Below are 13,350 nucleotides of genomic sequence, written 5' to 3' on the forward strand. Positions count from 1 at the left end.
CCTTTGATGAAACACACCGCTTTGTATCCAGTTCTTTTGGAAGCCTCATTTCAGGGTAAAGAACAAAAAGGATTGTTATCCTCTTCTAATTGGAAGATGGGAAGCACTTTATAGATTCTGCCATATGTGCTGTTAAGTGCTATTTCTCTTCTGGGAATGCTTCCCATATGCCTCCTGTGGCCACTTAGATGGACGAAGGCATAGTCTTTTCTTTGGTGTTACCTCATATTTGCAAGCTTCCGTTCACCTACACACACTCTCTAAGCTCCAGTTTCTCTTTAGGCTAGTCTCAGAATCAGAAGCCTGTTAGGCTGCTGGTAGCTGGCTATTTTTGTTAGCAGATCTTTAAATAAAAGTAATGTTTAGAGACAATCCAGCTTTCTTGGCTTCTGTTTTCCAGAAAACTAAACCAAAACAAAATTTGAGTAGAACACATTTAAAAACTTACCAAATCTGAGTAAATTTCTACATCATGCATTGTTTTCAAATACAATATGTTTTCTGGCCAAAAGCACAAGGTCAGCATTTTTTCAGGAAATGAGATATTTTCAGAATAAGCAACAGGAGTGTCGTGCTCCTAGGGGGTTACATCAAGACAGAGCATACTGCACCGTAGTTGATTAATCCCAACATAGCACACTAACATGTAAGAGTAGAGTATCTACAACAACATCTCCAGTTATCTCTGAATGTAAGACCCCATTCTGCTGAGAACAAATAGTAACATTTAAGCTATTTCAGAAAGGTATCTTAATAATCATCTCAACAGATCAGGCAGAGCATACAGAAGCATCTACAAAAATCAGTTTGAGCAGATCTGGGATTCAAACTTTGTCAATATGTTCCAGTGCTGTATGAAACAGTAATATTTATGGGGTTTGTAGCTTATGAGAGGCCTGTTCACGCAGAATAGAGTCATTGTAGATATCTCCCCTCTAGATGTAGCAGAAGCATACAGCAGCATTCGGACATGACAAAAGAAAGCATTAAAATGATAGCTGTAGCTTGTTGTGTTTGGAGCATCAGAAGGTCCCTGGCTGGCCTTGTGAGAGTAACTTGCTTCTTATGGAAACCCTTGCACAACCTGTCGTGCATGATTAATAATTAACACTGAATACGTTTACAAATTGAATTTTTCTGCTGTCTCCACGCATTTCCCTCAGAAAGGATGAGGAACCTCACTGAGCTGTTCAATACCATAGCCTCCCCCTGCAGCTGACCCTGACAGCTTGCCCTGTGACAGGCAAAGAATCACCTTGCACCTGAGTAATTACCTCGATTACTTTTGGCAGACTAGCTCCCTCTTTCAGTGACAATACTTCAAGATGATTTTTATAATTAGTTCAATAATTCATTGAATACATGAGCAAAATTAAAAGTACAGGATATCAGTCTCTATCAGGGCTCTGAACTCTGTTCCAGTGTTTTGGGATAAAACCACATGTGATGCTCTCACCCCAGCTTTCCAGATTTCCTTCACCTACTGCCAATACCAGCAGAGACTGCTTGTTGCCCTCTCTGCTCTGTTAGCTAAAGCAGTCCTTGCAAGAGGAATGGGGACATGGCAGAAATTGACTCTCTGCATTTTCTAACCAGGAATAGTTCCAGGTGGTCAATGGCTCATAATTTGCTATTGACTTAGAAATGGATTCCTAATAATCTCATTTGTGGAGGATGCAGTAAAAAAAACCTAAAAAGCAAGAGAAAGTTAGGCAGAGGAGTGTGAGGTGTTTTTTGCTCAATAAGAGGCAAAGCAGGTCTTTGCTGCTATTTTTAACTCCAAGGACCTGATCTCCTTCCCAGCTCCAAGTCTGGAGTTTCAGCCAAGAAACAGACTACCTTCAGAGCCCTCGTGCTGCATGTCTAAAACATTAGGATAGCAGCTGTAGACTTTACATACACTTATCAATAATGCTGGGAATAAAACCGTTTGCAAGAACAATAATCCATTTGTGAATGGAAGGAGGGAAAAATTTTCATGTACCTTTCTTTGAAGCTTTCAAGTTCCCTATATCCCCCACATCACCAATGTTCCTTAAAGCCAGGCACAACTATCTTCAACTGTAAAATACATTTTCTAGTATCAGAATAAAAGAAGCATGGGTGGAAGCTGATGTAATAACCATTCACTTTGCTTTCAATTACACATTAGTCACATAGCTGCATGTTGCAAGTGTCGAATAGGACTTGGCAGATACAGTTTGACACCAGGTACATGAAAAAAATAATTCAAGATACAGGCAGAGAGATTGGGTACATGAATAAATACAAAGCATTACAGCTTTTCTACAGAAATTCTCCCACCACCTATCAGAAATAGAAAAATCACTGCATAACTATTAACTTTACAGCAATGCTTTTATTTATTCATTTTTATTAATCCGCTTTCATCCATGAATGGTCCCAGGAGAGACTGCTATCCCAGTCTTTCTTCTACCTAACCTTTACAGTTATCTAAGTGCAACCTCGTTCTCCTACAAGCTTGCAGTGTGCCAAAGCTAAAGTTGCTTCCATGCAACTTGACACTCAGCCCAAGTTTGCAGGAGTAAAAACAAAGCCTGATCTTACTCGGCATTTTTAGTTAGTGTTGTTCAAAACTGTCTCAATGTTGTAACTTTCTTTCCCCAGGCCTTGGATTCAGATATACTAAAAGAGCCATCAGTCCCCGGCTCCCTCAGACAAGCCTCTCTGCATCAAATGCAGAAACCCTGAGAGCCTCTTGCTGTTCCTAAAATACTACTTTGCTCTTGCAGAATTGTTTATGGCCATGTGTTCCTTTTGAAGGGACAAGAAGAATCACACTTCAGGCTGAGTGAGATTTTCACTCATGCTTTCAGTTTGGTCTTCTTGCCTACCAATTTCTTGTTCAATATGCTGCTTAGAGGTAATTAGAATTTATTTGGGTTAAAAGTACCATTCACCATTTCTATGGCTTTTTACACATCCCTGGCTCAAGTGTGGGACAGATAGAAATGACATCACTCTCTAAGAGCCAGTCATGGTTTAGCAGCTGACGTCAGGCCTGACTCCCTGAATCCAGACTCCTACCTTTAGGGCAGACAACTGCATGCTAGGCATTCAGTCCAGAAGGGCTCACTGTTCTCACATCACACACTCCTCCCCAAGATAGGCCCCAAATTTGATAAGTCCACAATTGTCACAAAAATTACAGAAAAGGTTAGGCCACTACAAGTATCTTTGGTTTCTGAGAGAGCGTTGGACAGTCCAAGGAAATTATCACTCTACATGGGAGAACTAACAAGCCCCAGTAGTACATTCTTCCATACATCCTTAAAAAGTTTTTTTGAAGAAGGGCCCATTGAGATTACTGCCAGCTTGAGTGTCAGCGTGGGGGTACTGCTGCCTCCTTAACATGTGGAGACCAGAACCAATAGCCAGAATTAAGAGTGTGGAAACAATTTCCTTCTCACTGTTCACTCTTGGGGGTTCTTGTTCAGATCTATTTTGGAATGATTGCTTTGGGGTTTAATGCTAATAAGGTTGAATTTAATTGCAGTCTTGCTATTCCCTCTGAAATCATAAAGGATACGTGTAAATAATTTGAAGGCAATAATCTTTTCACTGCTCTTTCCAATAAAGGAAACCAATGAGGGAAGAACCATCCATATATTGGTGTTAATAACGTGCCCTCCAGAGAGGTATTCACTTTAAAGCAGAAGGTGCTGGACTAGATTGCATACTCAGTAGCATTAATTTAAACTAGTGTTGCCAGAAGGAGCAGAGAGGGGATCCGTCCCCCTGTACTCAGCTCTGGTGGGGCCACACCTCGAGTACTGTGTCCAGTGTTGGGCTGCTCACTACAAAAAAGACATTGAGGCCCTGAAGTGTGTCCAGAGAAGGGCAGTGGAGCTGTGAGGGTTTTGGAGCACAAGTGTGATGGGCAGTGGCTGAGGGAACTGGGATTGTTTAGTCTGGAGAAAAGGAGGCTCGAGGGAGATCTTATTGCTCTCTACAACTGCCTGAAAGGAGGCTGCAGAGACGTGGGGGTCAGCCTCTGCTCCTGCATAACTAGTGACGGGACTAGAGGGAACGGCCTCAAGTTGTGGCAGGGGAAGTTGAGGTTGGATATTAGGAAAAATTTCTTCTCTGAAAGAGTGGTCAGGTGCTAGAACAGGCTGCCCAGGGAGGTGGCGGAGTCACCGTTCCTGGAGGCATTCAAGAAATGTTTAGATGTGGTACTAAGGGACATGATTTGGTGGGGAAATATTGGCGGTAGGTGGACGGTTGGACTGGATGATCTTGGAGGTCTTTTCTAACCTTGGTGATTCTATGATTAGACTATTCTAATTTACATACAGGTTTGGCAAAGACTGGATTTGGGAAGCCCTCCAACAAAACATTCCCTGTGGTCACTTCAAAGAGGTACACAGTGATTTATATATTTTTTTCTTTTTTCTTTCTTCATTCTGATGAGACTGGGATTATGCAATGCATCTGCCAATTCTGATTCATTTATCTTTTTACCATCTGCTTCTGGTAACATTTTTGTGCGCCAGACACTTTGGACTTTTCTTATCCATACTTAATATTACTATGTGGGAATCTCTTCCTCTATTTCCATCCCTCCTTTTCCCAAAGTCCTGAGCAAGCAGTGGTGGAAATGGAGGCACAAGAAGCATGATGCTGTTATTCTCAAGGTGCCTTGACTTAGCACCTCTTACTTATTAGAATCTTCATCAACACTTCCTAATACAGTAGCAAAAGTTATTAACTCTTCACACAGAGTCCATGGAACAGCTCACATCTTTGTGCTGGCTAAAAGAAAGAGGCCCCAGTAAAGAAATAGGACAGGGCAAGTAAGAGGTGATCAAAGGGATCATTTTGGGGAAAAAATGTATGTATATTAAAAGCTCCCTCCTATATATAAGCTTATTTATAGAGAGTTAATAGAACAAAGGTAGCCTACTGAGTGTTCTCTAGCTGGCAGACCATGCATCAAGCTGCTCTCATCTGCTCACAGAGTGAAGGAGCGCTCCCTCAGATTTGGGTTGGGTGGAACTGTAGCAAGACCTGAGGGTCACTGCCGTGTTGAGTTCTGGAGCTGTTACATTTTAAAAATAAAGGGGAAAGAGCCACACAGCTGAAAGGACTGAGCACAGCCCTGCCGAAAAGGACCTGCTGGTCCTGGTGGATGGAAAGGTGGACATCAGCTAGCAATGTGTCCTCACAGCCCAGATAGCCAGCTGTATCCTGGGCTGCATCAAAAGCAGCATGGCCAGCAGGGCGAGGGAGGTGATCCTGCCCCTCTGCTCTGTGCTGTGAGACCTCACCTGGAGCACTGCGTCCAGATGTGGAGTCCTCAGTACAGGAGAGACATGAACCTGTTAGAGCATATCCAGAGGAGGTCCACAAAAAGGATCCAAGGGATGGAACACCTCTCCTATGAGGACAGGCTGAGAGAGCTGGGGCTGTTCAGCCTGGAGGAGAGAAGACTCCGAGGTGACCTGAGAGCAGCCTGTCAGTATCTAAAGCGGAGCTACAGGAAAGAAGGGGACAGACTCTTTAGCAGGATCTGTGGTCATAGGACAAGGAGAAATGGTTTCAAACTTCAAGAGGGTAGATTCAGGTTGGATATAAGGAAGAAGCCTTTCACAGTGTGGATGGTGAGGCACTGGAACAGGTTGCCCAATGATATGGTGGATGCCCATCCCTGGAGACTTTCAAGGCCAGGATGGACTAGGCTCTGAGCACCTGATGGAGCTGTGGATGTCCCTGTAAATTGCAAGGGAGTTGAACTAAATGACCTTTAAAGGTCCCTTCCAACCCTAAGGATTCTATGATTCTATGAAAATAGCCCACACAGCAATTCAGCTTCAGCCCTTCCTTCACTTGAAATTACAATCATTCTCTCTCCCCACCAAAGATAAATAGAAACATTGCCATTGCAAAGCCTTAGTCAGAAAAGTAAGTCTGCAAATGAAGGCTGATAAAACAGTAGATTTCTCACGATATTTTGTTTTGATTAACTTTGTATACTTAGGGACATGTTATAATGAAAGGACTGCTTCTAGCTCTTCCTCAAACTACATGAAGTTCTCACAAAATAATGCAGAGAAGCAAAAGTTAAAAAAAAAGAAATCCATGATGAGCAGCATACTGAATTCTGCTTTCAATGAAAAACCAGACATCAAACTCAACTGCAAGCTGTCAGGTGAGTGCATTTAAGTCCAAAAAGCACAGCTAGTATTGCGGGGTTTTTAATTCACTTGTGGGAAGTCACAGTGAGGCTGTAACTAGTATTTATAGGTGACAGTCATACCTCATCCTCAGTAGCTCCAGTCATTCCAGGCTTCCAAATCCCTCACCACTGCCAAGCAATATATTTCTCCTAGCATTAATTACAGACACTGATGCAGCTTTGGTACAAAGAGAATAACACAAATTACACAGCAAGCAAATTCATAATCTTTCTTAAGAGACTTTTTAAGTATGATAAATGACATTCACCTACGTGGGTAGAGAAAGGGCTGAAGAGGAAGTTTGCACTGAGAGCAAGAGAACAGAGAAAATTTCTACCTAGGATAGGAAATAAGAACAGTGCAACGAGGTACAGCTGTTGTCTTTTTGCCATTCTGAAGGAGAAGTTAAGTGGACAGCTGCCTTGCCATTCTACTGAAACCCAGGGGGGGGAAAAAAGGCCAGTGAAGAGAAGCTGCCTGGCAGACTACAGGTCCAGAGCCTGCACTGAGTTTGGAGTGTCATCCGTGGTTAGCAGCGTATCTCAGCATCTTAGCTGGAGAACTGAATTAGTCATGAAGTAAAAAGAGAAGACAGTTTGCCCTGAGGGCTAGAGCAGCCACTGTCCTCTTTTGCTGTACAAGGAGACACAAGGGGTAGCAAGTGTGATGCTCAAAGGCATAACAAACATTTACAGAGTACATGCTATGGGAGCTAATCAGGTTTTTGCTAAAATATGTATGTGCAATAAATAAAATACCAAGTTATATAAATATATCTGTCTTGGTTCATTCCACTATGTCAGGAGAGCTCAGCAGTTTGTACAGCTTCACAAGGGCTTTCTTCTGCATGTCACTGAATTTCAGCTGTTTTATGCCTGACAGCTTCATGACAAGAACATTCTGCTGACAGATATTGACCATGGTACGTGTTTCCCCAGCACATCTGGCCCCACGGTTAAATACCTGGGATTGCTTCTGAGCTGACTGCAGTGCTTTGCTTTTAAATGGACCATTATGAGCTGACTGGAGGGATCTCTAACTTTTCAAATCCCTTGAATTCTCTTGTCTATGTGTGATGGGACTTACAAAAAGACACTGAATTGTAACAGATTTTCATGGCAGATTTTAGTTAGTTTTAGTCTCTTTCCGGGTGAAGGTCAATGCACATTAAGTAACAGCAAGTGCAAACATCCAAGTGCTCCATTTGCCTTTGTACAAAGGTCTATGCAATCTCAGGCCCCACACCATGCATGTGGGATTCACCACTCCAACGCACTTTCTAAATCAAGTCTGACAAACAGCTGCTGAGAACCACAACCTACTGACATTTCACATCAGCCCACTTTTAAGTCCCTACTTGCTAGCAGGGGACAAATCAAGATGACATAAACTCTCACAGGTCCATCTTGGGCATAGCTGCCACATACTCAGCCTTTTGGTGACTTTGTTTCACAGTTGCCCCCTTCTTTGGCTTCCACAGGGGACTGATTAGCTAGGAGTGGCTGGGAGTGCATATCTCTTTTACTGCCAGGGAAGCAGGGTGCTGCTACTCAGGAAGCACAGAAGTCCTGATTTATCTCCCTTGCAGAAAACTAACTTTGCCATTTCCTCAAGAATGAAGGCATTTTGGGTTAAAGTTCACTCTTCCAGGATGCTTCAGGATTTTTCAATGACCAGTCTTTGAAAGGACCAGGGTTCTAAAACCATAAATTGTTGTTTAGTTTCTTCTATTCTAACACTGAAAAGATCTTGGCACCAACATCCCACATCCTTTCTCTTTTATGCTTATGCATTCCTTGGCACACCTTAGGTTACAGCAAAGCACAGACCATCTCTGACACAACGTTCTAGGTTTCTAGCTATGCAGTGATGTTCAGGAACCTTATCTTAAATGCATTGGGTATCTTTTGATCCCTTTCATGTGCTCTCCATCCTCATGCAGCGCATTCTGAAGTGACTGTCCCTGCAGGAGGTGGGGGAGGGAGCTGCAGCCAGAAATTCTCCAGGGAAACTTTGCAGCTAGCTCAAAGTAAGCCGACCTGGCTCTTCCTTAACAGAAATAGCTGTCAGGATGCCTTCATATTTTATGAGCAGGGGCAGTTTAATAATACGTACATATAAAATAAAAGCCTCTCACATCAATGACAAACGGAGATACAAAAAATGTTGAAATAGGCCAGTGTTCTTTGGGCTAACAGTGTACATCTGGTTGAAAGAAACATCTTACGCTGATGTTATTTCTTAGCAATTCCACCCAGTTATTTTGGGTATGCAGTCCCAGTCCTTAAATATCTGCATAAATGTCATTCGCAGGGAGGAGAGGCTGGTTTGGTTCACTTTGCACACTCATCTGTGCTTCTCCAAGACAGAACTAGGATGCAAGGGAAGATGAAGAATGACTCAGGCTCTGCCTACACTGTAGGTTTCAAATTGGGAAAATAAGATAGCAGAAGCATTTTGTATTACCTTATGAAATGTTGTTGCCATTTTTATCAATGTTATCAATAATTTTTTGTAGAAGCACTTGTGCTGATGCCAGTTGTTTTGAAGATGTCACACTCTCCCAACCCTATTTAGACAAGTTGGAATTGTGTTTTATTTCTTTGCACTATTGGCTCTAAACATTTGAAAGCCACAAGCCATGCTATATAAACAAAAAAGGTGTCTAGTGTTCATCAGTAATAACTCAAGGTGGCTTTTAGCAGAGATTTAAATGAAAGCTCACCATTAGCTAGAATGTCTGTTGCCCCGTTGAGTCCTTTTGAGTCTTTTTCTGAGCCCAAGTCTGAGCTATGAGGCTCATTTCCAAATCCATTGACAGGATTTATCCAGGGTCTGTTAGCCATTGTAGCAGCAGTAAATGCATTACCATGGAACAGCTCAAAGAAAATAGCTTGGATTTACAATGTAATTGAACAAACTGGGAAATGAAGTAGCCCCAGCTGTTCCCTGAGTAACCTCCTTGTAACAGGAAATAAGATCAAGTGAAAACCAAAGAGGAATGTCTCCAGGAAGGCATCTCTCCTTTACCTGGAGAGTTATTATTAAATACTGTGTATTATGGGTAAGTCTGCTATAATATTATGTGTATATAACACTTCTGTTCCAAATATGTATTGATCTACTACACATGGCTACAAATAAATGCATTTATACCGTTAATATTGTGTAGGCATATATGAACAATTCTTTACCAAAATATTTGTATGTTCTGTTGTCTACATGTTTATGAAATCCTACCCCCTAAATTGAGAACACACACAGAAACATGTTCATGTGAGTGGATCACAGTCCTGCACTGTCATGATAACATGATGCTCAATACTCAAAGTGCTGAAAACTCAGCAAAATGAGAGAGACAGTGCAGGGAATGCTTCCACAAGCTTTACAGTGGTAGTCAGAATAAAAGAACCAACAAGGATATCAAGTGTGTACAGCATTGTGCACTGAAGGTTGCATTACATAGTTGAACAAACACAGAAATGTGAAATACACTCAAGAGCTCTACCCTTCCTGTAGTGAAATCCACATCCTTGAATAAAATTCAGATATAACTCCTCTCCATATGTCTGCAAGGGAGAGAGCAGCTAGGGGGCAAACCATTTATCCTGGGCAGGACTCCTCTACTGTAACAGTTCTGCAAGGCAGAGCATGGCAGTGAGCTGCTGCTGTCTGGGAGTCCATATCGTCCATATAGACAGGAGAAGCCTGCACGTGTTGGTTTTTTCTACCACACAGAACTCACTGGTACCTCCTAAACTAGCACAGGCTATTTCCAAATCTGCATTAGTGAAAGAGCCAGCATTGCTGACCCCCATCTGCAGCAAACTAAAGGCTAAGAAGAAAAAGCAAATGCCTAATCTTCTTTCTTTGCTACTGGATCTATTTTAAGGAAGGAAAAGATGGCCTTTTCCATTTGTGTTCAGCATTAAATGTCTTAATTTGGCAAAAAAGAATTAATCCGCCATGCTTTAAGGAACTGTTGAATTGAAATTTTTATTACAGAATTGTCCCACCCGTTGGTTCTTCTATACAGATTGTGTGAGGTCAGCATGGCAAGGATAAAGAAAAGGTGACTGTTTTTCATCTCTTCGTTAGGTTAAAAAAAAGATAAGCAGCACTAAATGCTAAGTAATAACTAAGACATCAAAGAGGTCACACAGAAGTCTGCCCAGTGCTCCCCTTCATATGGTCGTTGAGTTTTTGGAGAGGTGCGAGTCAGGTGGTGATGTAGCATTGCTCTCACTTTCCTTCACAGGCTTCTCCTCCACTCCCTCCCTATGTCTCACAGTTTCTAAGCCCAAGATTTTTAAGTAAACGTGCAGATTTTCTCTGCTTCTATTACATTTCAATTTGCATGCAAGCCATTGCAAACAAAACCATTACAAGCTATTTACATACATAATATATGAAATTCCTCCACTGTGTCTTCATGACCTTGATTGCTACCTGTCCTGTTTCTCTTACATAATTTGAATTGGTAAGCCATATTTTTCATGCTCCAAATATTTTGCCTTGCCTAATCCTTAAGTATTATTTTTTCATTAAGGCATTTGGAGTCCCAACCTGTAATTGACATGCGCTTTTGAGATGAATTTACTCAAGGCAAAACTGAAAATTCTGATTTGCACATCAAGTAATATCTCATCTATAGCACCAGGCACATCAAATTAAATACAGGAGAGGCATTTCTTTTCCAGGCTGTGTTCCAAAACTCATTGCACTCCCTGCTCCAATGTTGAGTTCTGTGCAAGGGAGCAAGCAAAACCTAGACATTTTTTCTCTTGAAACAGGATCATTTATATTAAGAATAAATGATTGTACATCTGAGATGAGCATCTTTAGTCTGACAGAGTAGAAGTGCCTCTGCAAATTGCTAATAAAATTAGTCATTAAAATAAAACTGGTTTGTAATATGGTTGTATTTAGAAAAATATTTACTGCGACCTCTTAATTATTGTCTTTACCAGTACAGTTGAGATTGGTAATACATCGTGTTTGGCCTTCTGGGAAATATTCAAAAACAGAAATCAAACTGAAATTGTAAGCCTTCTTACTGTACATTCTTTCTGCCTTGCACTTGAAAAACTTCACTTCCAAAAAAAACTGGGGGTGCTTCACTGTGAAATCCTGCTATGCCTCTGACTGTGCAGCCCAGTAGAAAAGTGTTTCCCTGTGCACAGTACAGCTAGACTGACTAGCCCAGGGCTGGAAGACATCCTACTTTGGTGTGAAATAAAATGTTTCTTTACATTATCTAACTTACCTAGGGAAATCAACGTGGCAAAAGCAAACAAACAAACAAATAAAAATCTGACAGACATAAGGGAAAAACAGTCGATCTCTATGGACAAAAATAAATTCCCATGAGATAACCAGAACGGTATCTAGCTGAGACAAACCTGCCAGCATTCTCCTCTACGCTGGGGTAAAATTCAGGAGAGCTGAGCAAGGGTTGCCTCACAGATAGAAACATGTTGGTGCAAATTCTGGCCTTTCACTTAGATCCTGTCGCTTGCATCTGTTCTTAAGCTTCATAAACTGCTATACTGGAGAGTGTAGGAAGAACATCCACATCTGTCACCAAAGCGTAACAATCTCTTGGAAAAATCATAGCTTAGGTGGAGTTCTGGACGGTATTTCCATGTGCTGTTAGGCCAATAGTACAAAATGAGGCGACTTCACTGTCATATGAAAAGCTGCTGCAGTATGACTTCCTGAGCAAGGAATTATCAATGAAAGTTATTGCTGGAGTCAATGGGATGCATTTTGAAAACCATACAGAATGCAAGCACAACTGTTGCCAGCTATTGCCCCATTGCAGCCCCTTCAGCTGAGTAACCCCGGGGGGTTTACAGCAGTAGGAAACAGCAGCAGCTCAGCTTAGCATCCTTACGCTTACTGCTTATGTATGCTGTCTTCCTTCACATCTTCAAGTGATTTGGCACATAAGCATTGCAACTGCTTTTGTATAGCCAAACCAAGATCTTTGTTTTCTGGCTTAAGTCACATACAAAGCAGGGGCAAAGCTACAAATTGCCTCCCAGTTCCCAGTCCCCTGGTACAACTCAGGCATCCTCCTTTTGCTCAAATGCTAGATACACAGGACACAAGAAAAACTACTGAAACATTTACCTGGAAACACAAAAGGTACCCAAATTAAAAATTTCCTTTTCACAAATTGGAGCAGCACGATTGCAAAGGGAAAGCCCTTCCCACAGGAGTGTTGGTAAGCAAGATGGGGTAAATCAGGCTCAGACATATCCCATTATGGGGAACAAGACACCTTCCTGACAGAAGCTCTCAAATATGTGAGAACTTTTTCCATTGGTTTCTCCCTGTGAGATTTTATCCTGGATCCCAGGTCACTTTCTCTTAGGAGAGTATTTAAACCTTGCAAAATCATGGAGAAATACACCAGGAACCCCTTGGACCACATCTTCCAGGTGTTTAAATCAACACAGTATAGAATGGAATCAGATATTCACTATGCCTTGGAAGTATGCATAGAGTCACTTTAAAGACCCTAATAGTACAGTCTATTTGTCATTAAAGTGACTCCTTCACTTGTCCTGTCACTGTCTGGCAAACAAGTCCTTCAGCAATGACAGACCTAAGCTTCGGGGTTCAGCAGTCAGGACTTCAGTTCTGTCGTTTTCTCACTCAGACTTTGCCCTGCGGTTCTGTGTATCACAGCCAGGGTTCACCTAGAAGTTACTGCATTTTTAATCAGGATTTTAAAATCTCTGTGAATGGAAAACACTGTGTAAAATGTAAGGGCTTTTTTGTCATCCTCCTTCTCTAAAAGATTTGCTGTTCTGTTTCTTTAAAAGGTTTTGTTCTCACCAGTGCCCAATTCCTACTGATTTGTTAGGTCTAATTAGTAAGTATTCAAATGTGCCATGCACTAATTTGAACACTGCTCAAATCCCACACAGATTTAATATAAAAATGGATTATTTGAATTTTAAACACAGTCTGTTCCACCAATTTTGATATATTAAGCAAGCTCACAAGCCATTAAAGCTGCAAAATACCAGTTGACCTAACAACCTGCGATGGTAGGGAATGAGCGAAGCTATTATTAACTGATGCTCAGAACAAAAGCTACATGTACGCCTTGGTTCTGAATGCTTTGATTTCTCCAAGA

The 13,350-nt window shown here is 41.6% G+C and overlaps 1 long non-coding RNA gene across 3 annotated transcripts in view; it reads left to right on the top strand.

Annotated features, from left to right (window-relative positions):
* LOC110407668 overlaps nucleotides 1-13,350 on the top strand; it is a 53,567-nt gene that overhangs the window by 17,852 nt on the left and 22,365 nt on the right. The window contains exons 2-4 of one of the 3 annotated variants that reach the window (XR_002443978.1): nucleotides 4,320-4,383; nucleotides 6,002-6,172; nucleotides 7,004-10,071. This is a non-coding gene — a long non-coding RNA (uncharacterized LOC110407668). Of the gene's footprint in view, nucleotides 1-4,319; nucleotides 4,384-6,001; nucleotides 6,173-6,599; nucleotides 6,650-7,003; nucleotides 10,072-13,350 lie in introns of those variants that run through there. The other 2 variants (XR_002443979.1, XR_002443977.1) reach the window with 2 other exon arrangements.

This window comes from Numida meleagris, chromosome 18 (genome assembly GCF_002078875.1).
Source record: "Numida meleagris isolate 19003 breed g44 Domestic line chromosome 18, NumMel1.0, whole genome shotgun sequence".
NCBI classification, from domain to species: Eukaryota; Metazoa; Chordata; class Aves; order Galliformes; family Numididae; genus Numida; species Numida meleagris.